Below are 10,600 nucleotides of genomic sequence, written 5' to 3'. Positions count from 1 at the left end.
CCTCTCAGACTCCCATAGCCACCACCTCTCAGACTCCCACAGCCACCACCACAGTAACGCAGATAGCCACCACCTCTCAAACTCCCATAGCCACCACCTATAGTGCAGGGCACTGCCTTAACCTTTCCATCTGGCTGTGGCCCATAGTTATGCTCCCACTGCTTTATCTCAAGGTCTAAAGGCCCAGAGCACAGGACAACAGGACTGATGGCTATAGTTATGAGTCAGGCCTGGAGTCTATACACCCTATTATAAACTATGAATGTGCAGTTCAGTTGGAGTCGTAAACCAGACCAGATATAAATGTATTTATGGGCTGCCGATACTCTTGGGCTTCAAATGGGGATGAGGGCTCTTTAGCTAACTTTGTGTATAAGCAACTGTATCTCGACTACATCAGATAGTAGTATGTTTCTTTGGCATTCAATAAAGCATTTGGTGTTTGCTTCAAGGGTCATGAAGGGTCATTCTCAATAGTACAAAGTGTCCCTAAAACAAATTTAAGGAATTTAGAAAACCATGACTATGGGCAAAAGGACATCAGCACATGCACTCACATATTAGTTCTCTGCATTTTGGGTGTTTTTTTTGGATTGGATCTGCCAATATGACTTTGTAACAGTATTTAAGGACTGCATTCTAAACTGAGTGTAAGCAATTGTTTAACATTACCATTAAAAGCATAGTATTCTAGGGTAACTAACGCAATGCATGTGTAGCATAAGCTGTATAGGGGAACCCCAAAGCTCTATCTAAATAGCCAGACTACGCCACCCTGGGAATTTCACTCAGAGAATATTTAACTAGAAGCTTGATTAGGTATACCAGCCTTTGAAACACACAGGTTCAAACACACCACACGGGAGTCGTGAATCCCATAATCATTTGTTTATTAGAGAAAACTTAAATATGACAACAGATATGCTTGCCAAGGAAGAGGTGGACATAGAAAGACTTGAGACAGATTAGTCAAAAGTAGAAAATGTTTATTACCACAAGTTTAACTTTAAAATCAGGGCCCAGACAGACGGCACTGTCATACCACTACTGGCAAACACGTTAGGGAGGGGAATGACTCAAAATGTATATAAAGCTATAGCAGGCAGGAGTTTACCTTAGGGGGAAGCAGGCTAACTGTGAGGTGTACTCCAGGGACCACACCAACCTTTTGGGAACAAGCGCACACATCACACGAAAAGTGACCAGAGTGACATGCTGTATTAGTGATAAGATATTAGCATGCACGGACAGGATTCCACCCCCAGGTGACTAGCCCCCCTCCAGGATAGCCCAATGCCTGCTTAAACAATCAAAAGGCACTCTGAAGACATGAGACAATGACAGCGTTTATAACGGTACATTCTATGGCTTGTGTTTTTTCTTTTTTCAGATTATTTATTGGAAGTCTGCACATATCTGTAAAATGTAAAACAAATGCATTGTGAGATTCTCAGGAGGCACAGCCATAGTGTCAGTGAGGGGACAGACAACAGACAACAAACAACACTACAAATGAAAAGAAATGCAAGTTTGAAATGTCACCTGAAGTCACCTGAAATACATCTCTTGATGCTATTCACTTGGCACTACATGTGGTATGGTAGATATTTTGCAAGTGGGGGGTATATTGTTCCCCAATGCATTTCCATAGCCATAGTATTTAATTTAAAGGGCTATGGATTTAAAGGGTTATTCACTGGTCATCAAGTTAAGTGAAATTGTTTTGGAATGGGAATTTTAAATTTTAGAATAAGAATGTGAAAATCTTTTACATATATAAACATTTCTAAAAAAATCTATTTTATGATGATATCAAGATAGCACCGGACTTAGGACTTGGTTCTTTAGAATGGGCCAACAATAAAATACTCAGTTATAATTTATATAAAAACACTACAAAATGTGATAAACTGCCATACCATTTTTAAAACAAACATGTATATGCTTCACTGTAGGTTCATGTTATTTATTTCCCTGTCTAGGATGTATGCCCCATGGAGCCCTATCAGAGATTACGTTATTTTAGTTAATTTGTATTACTCCATTACCTCTCTGATGTTGTCCCTGAATGCCCTGTGTTTCATATTTCCAAGGGACTTGCCCTGAACATGTGCAGGAAACAGGGTGTGATATCTCGAAGGAACGAGTCCACAGATACTATCAGAAGACCACAATATGTTTGGGTCTGCTGTGTGCTATTCTACGGGCTGCTATCATATCTCTTTGTGTCGATTATGAGTACAGGCACAATTGAAACACAATTTCAAAACAACCATTTCTAAACCTCTTGAAACGATGTATACTTTTGACTTACACAGTACAAACAATAACAGAACAAGGAGCCGTAATGCTCTTTGGTGTGATTGTTTATTTATGGTAATTTGCATTACAGATAAAGCCTTCAGTGATGCTGAGGAGAGCCCTCTTCTCGCCAATCTCACTGAACAGAGCAAGTACCTCCAGTTAGAGTTTGATGCATGTTGAACCCAAAGACACATTTTCGAGAACAGTCACTCAAAGGACCTTAAAAGGAGTTGTCTGAAGCAGATTACTTGGGGTCATGAATTGACCTGAACTAAAACTGAGATGTAAAAACTTGTCGAGGTGTATCTGTTGTTGTCTCTGGTAGTGGCATGTGTTTTGACCCATCATGAATATGTAGTGGGGTGGGTCTAGGATGCCAGACACCACTGTTGAGCCTTCTGGAGGTGTTGTGGGCCTAATTCAAAGAAACACTGATGAAGGAAGGTCTCTGCTGGAAAACCCCAGTGAAATGCTCACAAAGGTTTTGTTCTTTATCCTGCTGCTCAGCCAGTTGTGCGTTGTTGTTTTATCTATAGTTGGGCAGTTGTTATATTGATGAGGTTAGGTTGCTGGCTATGAGTCCTTCCATGTCCTCTTCTTTCAAACAGTCTCTGTATCTCTAATGTTATACTGCCACCCAGTGGCGATTTTAGCCTGAAATTTCTGGTGGGCCAATTTTGTATGACGTCATGTCACCGTCACAAAAATAGAGGTCGCTGATTATAATAAGCAGTAGGCCTATATAGACCAGTAAGATATGCTATAGGCTGCATTTTGAGTGCCAGCAGGGAGCAGAAATCCTATTTCAAATACATTTCACATGCCTCAGCGCGACACAAAGATGTTGCCTATAATACAGCATTAAAGTAAAATGATTGCAACAAAGTAAAAAGATTAGACAGACACATAGCTCAAATAACTTGCATAATGTATTAAGCTTGTGGCACACGTGTGGCATACAATATGAAGCAAAAGACACAGCTGAAACAAATAACAGCAACAAAACATGCTGCTAAATGAACAAAACTTTGTTATTGCAGATTGCATTGATACATCCATCAGCTCCAAAAACAAAAAAGTTTGACTCACCGAATCGCAGTGTCTTTTCAGCCTGGTGTCGCTCTCACACATCGTCTCAAAGTTCAGAATCAGAATCAGAATCAGAATTCTTTTAATGGCCAAGTATATTTACATATACAGGAAATTATCTTGGTGGTTGGTGCATATGTGTTTTACACATAACATAACAACAAAATAGCAAAAACAAGAATAAAAGACAAATACAAAATATTAAACAATAATAAATAATTGTGAATTGGAATTGGCAAACCCAGAGTCAGTGTGATGCAGGTCTTTATAGCCCGGAACCAAGGTTATTATAGTTTTGCATTTTTCACTAGTTTTTATTTTTATTTCGTTTTGACTTTTTGTTTTCAATTTCAGTTTAGTTTTAATTAGTTTTTAAAGCGGATTTGCTAGTTTAGTTTAGTTTCTATTTTTTGAAAATGCTTAGTTTGAGTTTAGTTTTTATTAGTTTCAGTATTAGTTTTAGTCTTTACCGCGGAATGCAACAGACCAAGGGGGGGGCCAGTCAGGGAAGTAAAATTTTTTTGCTTGCAAAACAAAATGCTCAAAATGAATAGAAGATAGAAGCTATAATACATAATATGTAATAAAAACTCACCAAACATACCATTTAAAAAAAATGATTCACTTAGGACAGATGAACAGCCATCCACAAAAGACAACTATGAAAGATCTGTGTCAGACGTATGTCAGTCAGAATTTGCGCATGTCCTGTTCAAACAGACAGGAGACGGTGACGGTGGGTGTCCACGGCACGCGTTATCGTGCTGCTCTCATTGGGATAGAATGGATGTGATTTGCTGCATACTGAGGAAAAAATCGTGTTTGCTGCCTGCAAAAAGTTGGGCATTCTTTAACTTTATGCAAATGAATGCGATTTGCTGCATGCTGAGAGCCAATCAGTTCGGCGTGTGTGTGATTTGGAGGCGGGAGTAATCAAAAATATCGAAACAAGATGGCGGAGTCTCGGGACTCTGTTACTGGGAAATATTTTATGTGAATAAAGGTTATCTACACGACTTTTTATATGTCTAATCAACTCGGTTTGTTGTTTATATGCTACACGAATGCTGTGAGGTCAAACAGAATATTGTAGGTCTTGAACTGAAGCTCTCGACTATTACTGTTAGCTTGCCGCTAACACTTTAACCGAAAACCCATTGGAAACACATAGTCGCTAGCTAGTTAGCTGCTAAATAAGTTACATACAACGTTTTCGTGATTTAACTGGCTGATATATATGAATTAGATAGAATAAATTAACAAATTATGAATCAAATGAATCAGCCCATGACTGACTGCCGCAACATCTATCATTATTTTTTTGGGGGGTTCACAAGCTAATGTGCTACATTAGCGCAGCACTGCACCTGAAATTGCTTCTTGAACTTTGCTACAGCCAGTGATTTTTCTGTCCACGCCCCTCAGGTGACTTTACGCATGCGATTTAACGCATGTAATTTGTGCCGTGGACACCCACCGTGAGGCAGCGACGAGCTGTGCCTCATCTCAGATTGCGCAATCCCTCACAAACTGGGTTGAGCGCATGCGTAGAACCTATTTAGTTTTGCTGATCTGACGTAAAGCCGCAGTGAAAAAGCACGGAGAGGAGGCAAACAGTACCTCTGCTTCATTTAAGGGAGCATGCGAGAGCCCACCGGTCGGGTTTATGCTTGTTCAGCCGTTACTCTTCTTATATTTGACCTTGACGAAAATGGAAGATTCTATAGCTAAGCTAAAATATTTCTCATAACTGGACTTTCAATCAAAGTGTGAATTGATCAATGGGAGACCAATGCCGTAGCTAAAAGGTATGCTTCAAACGACGGGACAGAAGATAACTCGATCGACTTCTCACACCCAAAGCCAAATTGCTTTGAAAATATTTTGAACCTCAGGAATAGATTTTGGTTTTGGACGTACAGCGGAGACCCTCAGGGGGCCTGTGCAACTTCGTAAGAGTTCATATTCACGAGTGCATAATCACACATATTAACACGAGTTCATCACAAGCTAGCAGCTGCCAACTGTATGTAGCTACCTTACCTATGTGTGTGTAAAGAATGCTGATATGAAAAACAACCAGTAGTCAATGTGCAAGCTGCCAATTGAATGGTGAAGCTACTGTATTGGGTTTATATATTTGTAAATCTGACTCTGAAGTGCCTCACTAGCCACGAACCTCACCGCACGTTACTGTTCCAAGTAATCCCTAATAGGACTCTGTCGCTTTCTCCCGACTTTTGCCGCCATGAAACCAGGTGAGGCCGGGGCGTGTATGGCGGGGGATAGACTAAGGCTATGTATGAAATAAATTGACATCTATGAAATACATTGACAAAGACGAAAACTAAGGACATTTTCTCTATAATTCTATTTTATTTTAGTTCGTTTTGTAAAGACACAATACAGTTTCAGTTAGTTATCGTGTTTTTATAAAGCCTCGTTTTTATTTTTATTTCAGTTAACGAAAAAAAAAATCACACCTCGTTTTCGTTTTTTCGTTAGTTTTCGTTAACTATAATAACCTTGCCCGGAACCTTCTGCCAGATGGGAGTCTCTGGAATAGGTGGTGACCGGGATGGGAAAGATCAGTGATGATCTTGCATGCTCTCTTGCTGGTCCTGGAGTGGAACAGGTCTAGGAGAGACGGCAGGTCGCAGCCGATGACCGAATGATCCGCTGCAGTCTGCCTTTGTCCTTTGCAGTAGAGGCAGCGAACCAGATGGTAATTGCTGAGGTGAGGATTGACTCAATGATGGCTGTGTAGAACTCGACCATCACATCAATTTTTTTAGCTGCCGAAGGAAGAACATCCTTTGCTGGGCCTTCTTGATTGTGGAGGTGATGTTCTCTGCCCACCTTAGGTCCTGTGCTATAATTGTTCCCAGGAATCTGAAAGACTCCACAGTGTTAACTGGGGAGTCACACATGATGAGGGGGATGGTTGGGGCTGGGCTCCTCCTGAAGTCTGCTACCATCTCTACTGTTTTACAGGCGTTCAGCTCCAGGTGATTCTGGCTGCACCAGAGAGCCAGGCTGTCAACTTCTTTTCTGTAGGCTGCCTCGTCCCCATTGGAGATTAGTCCAATGAGGGTTGTGTCATCCGCAAATGTAAGAAGTTTGACAGAGGGGTGGCTGGAGGTGCAGTTGTTGGTGTAGAGGGAGAAGAGTAAAGGAGAGAGCACACAGCCTTGTGGGGCTCCAGTGCTGATGGTCCAGGGCTCCAAGACAAGCTTGCCCAGCCTCACACGCTGCTTCCTGTCTGACAGGAAGTCAGTGATCCACCTGCAGGTGGACTCAGGCACGCTCAGCTGTGTTAGCTTGTCTTGGAGGAGAGCTGGGGCGATGGTGTTGAATGTGGAGCTGAAATCCACAAACAGGATCCTGGCGTAGGTGCCGGGGGAATCAAGGTGCTGGAGGATGAAGTGGAGTCCCATGTTAATTGCGTCATCTACAGACCTGTTGGCTCTGTAGGCAAACTGCAGTGGGTCGAGGAGGTGGTTGGTGATGGCCTTGAGGTGGGTCAGCACGAGGCGCTCAAAGGTCTTCTTTACCACAGAGGTCAGGGCGACTGGTCTATAGTCATTAAGGCCTGTGATCCTCTGCTTTTTGGGAACGGGGATGATGGTGGAGGTTTTAAAGCAGGCAGGGTGAGGTGTTAAAGATGTTCGTGAACACTGGAGACAGTTGGTCCGCACAGTACCTTAGTGTGGAGGGAGAGACAGCATCTGGTCCAGCTGCTTTGCGGGGGTTCTGTCTTTTGTTGACATCCCTCTCCTGAATGGAGAGAGGTGTGATGGGGGAAAGAGGGCTGTCTGGGATAATTCTGTGGGAGAGGGTGGTGTCTTTGTCCAGGCTGGGAAGAGTAGATGTGATAGCTGTGGTGGGGACAGGGTTAGGACTGGTCCATTGTCTGTCGAATCCACAGTAGAAGTCATTCAGGTCATTTGCCAGTCTAAGGTCTTCCATAGAGTGGGGGGATTTGGTTTTGCAGCCTGTGATCACCTGAAGGCCTTTCCAGACTGACGAGGAGTCATTGGCTGCAAATTGATGTGCCAACTTCTTAGAGTACTGTCGTTTGGCCTCCTTAATCTCCTTGCCAAAAGAGTATTTCGCCAGTCTGAACCTATCCTTGTCCCCACTCTTGAAAGCCTCCTCCAGAATCTGAACGTCAAGACCGAGAAGCTGACTGAGCACAGCCAGAGGCACAGCACACCTGCAAACCGAACAACGCCTTTCGAACATAAAAGTGGTGATGCATGATTTGCTTTTTCCATGGACAGGATAGCCAGCCCATTCAGCCTCTCCTGCCCCAAGCTGCCCCTCAGGTAGGTCTTAATCAGTTTCAATTTGGAAAATAATCACTCGGCTGTTGCCCTGTCACATGTAATGTTAGAAACAATAGCAGGGCAGTGCACACCTCACCGAAGGTGGATGTTATGGAGTAGACTTTGACCTGTTTACTTTCCCAATACAATAGCCAAAGTATCTAATTTGACTGTAAAAATCCAACACATTGTTGGTAAAAGGGTTTGCGAAGGAGAGGGGGCTTTTACATGTCCAGGCCCAGGGCCCCATCGTTTCATAATCCGTCCATAATCGTCAATGCATATTTCATTTTCATCACATCAACAGTCTAATTTACAAGAGACGATGGTTGCATCTCTCTTTAAATCACAACCATGTTTTTTTTATTTGTCTCATAGAAAGACATCAGCAATATCAGCAGTTTCTTTTTGGCAGTCTAAGCTATGCACAGTGTTTGCTGCCAATGCGCCGTCACATGAATAGATCTTGGTTCATGTTTCCATTATTGTACGTGACTTACCGCAAGACCTGTAAACTGCATGACTAAATCAATTTAAAAACAGGAATTTGTCAACACACATTTGACCTATTTGGGAATGCTCTGTGCTCAGTACTCAGTACTTTTTTGTTGACCAGTGATTTCCATGTGCGAATACACCAAGATGTAATGTAATAAATGTAACAAATGATCAATGAAACTGAGTGAGACTATATAAAGTAACTGTTTACATTATTTGTTTTAAAGCGTAGCATCCATCAGCCAATTACTCAGTCGCTAACTAGCTGAGTATTTCATCCAGTGTACCTACATTTACAGCCAACAGGAGGCACCAGTAGAGAATGCTTAACACTAACCTTGCATAAGCTCCTCTACTGCTGGTGCCTCCTGTTGGCAGCAAATGTAGGTTAAGACAGTTAAGAGATAGTTTGTGGGACTTGTGGATGGTGTTGAGCTGCTGAGTATTTCATCCAGTATTCATACATTTGCAGCCAACAGGAGGCTCCAGTAACAGAGAATGCTTATGCTAGACCAGTGTGTTTGTAACAGGTCTCAGACTGAAAACCCATAAACAGACAAGATCCCTGCAACAACAGGAGAAAGAAGGAAACATGTGACAGGTGCTAATATTCAGTGCAATTTTGCTCAGGAGACTTTATCAACCAATATGCAAAATATGTATTTTTCCCCCCTCTATATTTTGTTTCCCGTAGTACAATGATATTTTATCAACACAAAAATCCATAATATCTATAACAAAACAAAACACCTAGGCTATTTATGATCCATTTGGCTTTCAAATAAAACACCCATATTCCATTTCTCCATTAACCATTAAAATAATTGTCACTAACCACACATTGTGGGATTCCAAGTTTGGCGAACATTTTATGTGTGAGATGACAGAATGTGCTGATGTGCTGGAGAGCTGTGCTATCTCAGGGTAGCGGTAGCTGGAGTAGTAATCTATTCCCATTAGATAGTCCTTGCCATTCAGATGGAATAGATCAGCTATCACCTTTTTCCATGGGTCATTCAATCAGAATTGGCTCCTTTGTTTGTTTATAATGATGTCTGAGAAATGTACCACATTTCCCAATCATTTCCCAAACATCTATCTTAATTCCTGTAGACTGCTTCTCTGGCTCTTGTTTTACATTTTTCTCTGCCAAGATGTCTTTCATGGATCCAGTGAAGCATGTCCTGGAACATGGGTTGTGGAATGATGATTCTGTTTTGTCTCAGCACAAGGCCATTAGCCACACTCAGGTCTGCTCACAGTGATATAACTCTTGGCAACTTCCTTTTGGCCGCCCTCTTTGAGATAGCCAGACACTTTTTATAGTGCAGCGCCTTTTGCAGTTTCCTGCACAATTTGTTGTAACCTTCGAGGATGCTCCTTCCCTTGACAATACATCTGCAAGCACAATGTATTTTCCTGGGGTGTAGACTAACTTCTGCACGCTGACAGATAGAAAAACAGCTTTCCAAATGACGTAATGGTAAGGGGTGTGAGGTCCACAGGGCGTCCTCTGCTGGTCACACAGTAGAACTACAAACCTGAAAATGTCCATCGGAGATTAAACGTTGGTTTACATCTTCCAGTTTGTTTGTTCTAATTGGTACGTCTTGACACATTTATTTACAACTATTATGCATAGGAATATTAAGTTTGAAATACATTTTTATTTTAAGTGAAGATACATTCTAAAGATTCACAAACCGCAGTTCTGTGGTCTAGGTCAGACCACCCAAAAAAACTGTAAAAAAATAACAATAATAACAATAATAATTTTCACATGACATTACCAACAACGTCTATATAGACACGAGTTAGAATGCTAGGACGTTTTTTAATAACCATCTGTGCGCATGCTTTTTCGGGAGTTAGATTGCTAGGTGACCAAAAGTCCTAACCGCAGTTTTAAGGGATGTATACCAATTCTCCGCACCTTCAACCACAGTCTTGGAGGAGAACAGCTACGTTTCATTACAAATGATCAATTTCCAACATCTAAGCCATCCCAGAGAGTGTGTGAGCGCGCATGTGTGCTTTAAAGGCGTATTTCTAGCTCGCTCTGTTTTGGGACTTCTCATATCTGTCAGAAATAAAGTGCATTGGGAGCGAGACGACCCACCACATAACATAAATACCCAATTATAGACACATCAAACGGACAGCTGATAAATAATGTATAACACTGACGTACTTATATAATCTACAATGCCTACTTATATATAACTGCTCCATTTTATGGAGGAGTGCATTAGGGGATTATTGTTTCAGAGTTACTCCTGGGAGAAGGGTATAGGGACGCCTTCGTTTATTAAATGTAGAGAAACTTTTTCCTGTCTGTCCTTACTTCCGCCATTACACTTGCTCCTTTGTATTTCCTGACA

Source organism: Clupea harengus, chromosome 22 (assembly GCF_900700415.2).
Source record: "Clupea harengus chromosome 22, Ch_v2.0.2, whole genome shotgun sequence".
Classification (NCBI taxonomy): domain Eukaryota; kingdom Metazoa; phylum Chordata; class Actinopteri; order Clupeiformes; family Clupeidae; genus Clupea; species Clupea harengus.
Note: the sequence above shows the minus strand (reverse complement) of the source record.